This window comes from Somniosus microcephalus, chromosome 4 (assembly GCF_052327205.1).
Source record: "Somniosus microcephalus isolate GS21.2 chromosome 4, FLI_Smic_1.0, whole genome shotgun sequence".
In the NCBI taxonomy this organism is placed as follows: Eukaryota; Metazoa; Chordata; class Chondrichthyes; order Squaliformes; family Somniosidae; genus Somniosus; species Somniosus microcephalus.
Window position 1 is genome coordinate 4,297,411 of NC_140990.1, and position 5,000 is coordinate 4,302,410.

General features: G+C 44.6%; 1 protein-coding gene across 1 annotated transcript in view; it reads right to left on the bottom strand.

The window, feature by feature from the left end:
• The window catches only part of LOC147118194 (protein fantom-like), an 89,310-nt gene that overhangs the window by 72,250 nt on the left and 12,060 nt on the right, over positions 1-5,000 (bottom strand). The gene's annotated exons all lie outside the window — the stretch shown is intronic.

Consider the following 5,000-nt stretch of genomic DNA (forward strand, 5'->3'; position numbering starts at 1 on the left):
ATTGTAGTAGTGATCTCCTTACTGGACTATAGAATACTGTCTACAACAGAGACCACATCTCACATATATCTAGAGAACCGTGAAGGGGTTACATATCCAACTCTTTTTTGAATATATTTAATGAACTGGCCTCCACCGCCCTCTGTGGTAGAGAATTCCACAGGTTCCCCGCTCTCTGGGTGAAGAAATTCCTCCTCATTTCAGTCCTAAATGGCTTACCCCTTATCCTTAGACTATGACCCCTGGTTCTGGACTCCCCGGCCATCAGAAACATCCTTCCTGCATCTAGTCTGTCCAGGCCTGACAGAATTTTATAAGTTTCGATGAGATCCCCTCTCAATCTTCTAAACTCCAGTGAGTATAAGCCCAATCGACACAATCTCTCCTCATACGTCATTCCTGCCATCCCAGGTATCAGCCTGGTGAATCTTCGCTGCACTCCTTCCATGGCAAGAACGTCCTTCCTCAGGTAAGGCGACCAAAACAGCACACAATACTCAAGGTGCGGTCTCACCAAGGCCCTGTACAACTGCAGCAAGACATCCTTGTTCCTGTACTCGAACCCTCTTGCTACGAAGGCCAACATACCATTTGCCTTCTTAACCGCCTGCTGCACCTGCATGCTTACCTTCAGCGACTGGTGCACAAGAACACCCAGGTCTCTTTGCACTTCCCCTTCTCCCAATCTATTGCCATTCAAGTAATAATCTGCCTTCCTGTTTTTGCCACCAAAGTGGATAACCTCACATTTATCCACATTATAGTGCATTTGCTATGTTTCTGCCCAATCACCCAATCTGTCCAAATCGTACTGGAGTTTCACGACATCCTCCTCACAGCTTACCCTCCCACCCAGCTTTGTGCCGTCTGCAAACTTGGAGATATTACATCCAATTCCCTCGTCCAGATCATTAATATATATTGTGAACAGCTGGGGTCCGAGGATCGATCCTTGCGGAACCCCACTAGTCACTGCCTGCCACTCGGAAAACGACCCGTTTATTCCAACTCTTTGCTTTCTGTCCGCCAACCAGTTCTCTATCCAAGTCAATACCTTGCCCCCAATCCCACGTGCCTTAATTTTGCACGCTAATCTCTTATGTGGGACCTTATCGAAAGCCTTCTGAAAGTCCAAATACACCACATCCACTGGTTCTCCCTTATCTATTTTACCAGTTACATCCTCAAAAAATTCCAGTAGATTAGTCAAGCATGATTTACCTTTTGTAAATCCATGTTGACTTTGTCCGATCCTGTCACTGCTTACCAAGTGCTCTGCTATTACATCTTTTATAATAGATTCTACCGATGTTCCAGAGTCTATCGAGTTCTGGAAGATGACCAGCAATGCATCTACTATTTCTAGGGCCACTTCCTTAAGTACCCTGGGATGTAGATTATCAGGCCCTGGGGGTTTATCGGCCTTCAGTCCCATCAATTTTACTAACACCATTTCCCTACAAACACTGATTTCTTTCAGTTCACAGAAATCACAGAAACCCCACAGTGCAGATACAGGCCATTTTGGCCCATCGAGCCTGCACCGACACATATCCCACCCGATCCCCGTAACCCCTACGCCAACACATATCCCACCCTATCCCCGTCACCCCACGTATTTAATCCCCCTAACACTAAGGGTCAATTTATCATAGCCAATCAACCTAACCCGCACATCTTTGGACTGTGGGAGGAAACCGGAGCACCCGGAGGAAACCCACGCAAACACGGGGAGAATGTGCAAACTCCACACAGACAGTCACCCGAGGCCGGATTCGAACCCGGGTCCCTGGTGCTGTGAGGCAACAGTGCTAACCACTATGCCACCCTTTCATCAGACCCTATGTTCCCCGGCATCTCTGGGAGGTTATTTGTGTCCTCCTTTGTGAAGACAGAACCAAAGTATGAATTTAGTTGGTCTGCCATTTCTTTGTTTCCCATTATAAATTCCCCTGATTCTGACTGTAAGGGACCTACGCTTGACTTCACCAATCTTTTTCTCTTCACATATCTATAAAAGCTTTTACAGTCAGTTTTTATGTTCCCTGCTAGCTTACTCTCATATTCTATTTTCCCTTTCTTAATTAATCCCTTTGTCTTCCTTTGTTGAATCCTAAACTGCTCCCAATCCTCAGGATTATTGCTTTTTCTGGCCAATTTATATTTAAAACTGTGCCATGAAGTGTATATTGCCTCTCCCTGTCCCTTCTGCCAAAATGCATCACCTCACACTTCTCTGTGTTAAATTCCATCTGCCACTTGTCTGCCCATTCTGCTAGCCTTTCTACGTCCTGTTGCAATCGATTGGAATCATCCTCACTGTTTGCCACACCCCCAAGTTTGGTGTCATCGGCAAATTTAGAAATTCTACTCTGTATTCCAATATCCAGGACATTTATATATATCAAAAAAAGCAGTGGCCCCAGCACTGACCCTTGGGGATCATCACTGTCTACCATCCTCCAGTCTGAAAAACAGTCTTTTACCACAACTCTCAGTTTTCTGTCCTTAAGCCAATTCCTTATCCAAGCTGCCACTGACCCACCTATTCCATGAGCCTCAATTTTGTTTACCAGCCTTCTATGAGGTACTTTGTCAAACGCCTTCCGAAAACCCATGTAGACAACATCCATTGCATTCCCTTCATCAATCCTCCCAGTTACTTCATCAAAAAATTCAATTCGATTAGTGAAACACGATCTGCCTTTTACAAATCCGTGTTGGCTCCCCTTAATCAGCTTAAACCTCTCCAAGTGCCCGTTAATTATTTCCTTGATTATTGTTTCTAAAACTTTACCCACCACTGATGTTAAACTGACCTGTCTGTAGTTACTAGGATTGTCCTTACAGCCTTTCTTGAACAATGGTGTTACATTTGCCACTTTCCAATCCTCAGGCACCTCCCCCGCATCTAGGGAAGATTGGAAAATTATGGCAAGCCCTTCCGCTATCTCCTCCCCCAATTCATAATATGATCGAATTCTTCATTAAGATGGAGAATGAAGTAGTTGACTCAGAGACTAGGGTCCTAAATTTAAATAAAGGAAACTGCGATGGTCTGAGGCGCGAGTTGGGTAGGATTGATTGGGGAATGTCACTCAAAGGGGTGACGTTGGATAGGCAATTGCAAACATTCAAAGACTGAATGGATGAACTACAGAATTTGTTCATCCCAGTTTGGCATAAAAATAAAACAAAAAAGGTGACTCAACCGTGGCTAACAAGGGAAATTAGGGATAGCATAAGATCCAAGGAGAGGGCATATAAATTGGCCAGAAAAAGTAATAATCCTGAGGATTGGGAACAATTTAGGATTCAACAAAGGAGGACAAAGGGATTAATTAAGAAGGGGAAAATAGAATATGAGAGTAAGCTTGCAGGGAACATAAAAACTGACTGTAAAAGCTTTTATAGATATGTGAAGAGAAAAAGATTGGTGAAGTCAAGCGTAGGTCCCTTGCAGTCAGAATCAGGGGAATTTATAATGGGGAACAAAGAAATGGCAGACCAACTAAATACATATTTTGGTTCTTTCTTCACAAAGGAGGACACAAATAACCTCCCAGAGATGTCAGGGAACATAGGGTCTGATGAAAGGGAGGAACTGAAAGAAATCAGTATTTGTAGGGAAATGGTGTTCGGGAAATTGATGGGATTGAAGGCCGATAAATCCCCAGGGCCTGATAATCTACATCCTAGGGTACTTAAGGAAGTGGCCCGAGAAATAGTAGATGCATTGCTGATCATCTTCCAACATTCGATGGAATCTGGAACAGTACCCATGGATTGGAGGGTAGCTAATGTTACCCAACTATTCAAAAAAGGTGGTAGAGAGAAAACGGGGAATTACAGACCGGTAAGCCTGACATCGGTAGTGGGGAAAATGCTAGAGTCCATTATAAAAGATGTAATAGCAGAGCACTTGGAAAACAGTGACAGGATCGGACAAAGTCAACATGGATTCACAAAAGCTAAATCGTGCTTGACTAATCTACTGGAATTTTTTGAGGATGTAACTGGTAAAATAGATAAGGGAGAACCAGTGGATGTGGTGTATTTGGACTTTCAGAAGGCCTTCGATAAGGTCCCGCATCAGAGATTAGCGTGTAAAGTTAAGGCACATGGGATTGGGGGCATGGTATTGACTTGGATAGAGAACTGGTTGGCAGACAGAAAGCAAAGTGTTGGAATTATCGGGTCTTTTCCCGAGTGGCAGGCAGTGACTAGTGGGGTACCGCAGGGATTGGTCCTTGGACCCCAGCTATTCACAATATATATTAATGATCTGGACAAGGGAACTAGATGTAATATCTCCAAATTTGCAGACGACATAAAGCTGGGTGGGCGTGTGTGCTGTGAGGAGGATGTCGAGAAACTCCAGGATGATTTGGACATGTTGGGTGATTGGGCAGAAACATGGCAGATGCAATATAACGTGGATAAATGTGAGGTTATCCACTTTGGTGGCAAAAACAGGAAGGCAGATTATTATCTAAATGGCAATAGATTGGGAGAAGGGGAAGTGCAATGAGACCTGGGTGTCCTTGTGCACCAGTCGCTGAAGGTAAGCATGCAGGTGCAGCAGGCGGTTAAGAAGGCAAATGGTATGTTGGCCTTCGTAGCAAGAGGGTTTGAGTACAGGAACAAGGATGTCTTGCTGCAGTTGTACAGGGCCTTGGTGAGACCACACCTTGAGTATTGTGTGCAGTTTTGGTCGCCTTATCTGAGGAAGGATGTTCTTGCCATGGAGGGAGTTCAGCGAAGATTCACCAGGCTGATACCTGGGATGGCAGGAATGACATATGAGGAGAGATTGGGTCGATTGGGTTTGTACTCGCTGGAGTTTAGAAGAATGAGAGGGGATCTCATTGAAACTTATAAAATTCTGACAGGACTGGACAGACTAGATGCAGGAAGGATGTTCCTGATGGTCGGGGAGTCCAGAACCAGGGGTCACAGTCTGAAGATAAGGGGTAGGCCATTTAGGACAGAGATGAGGA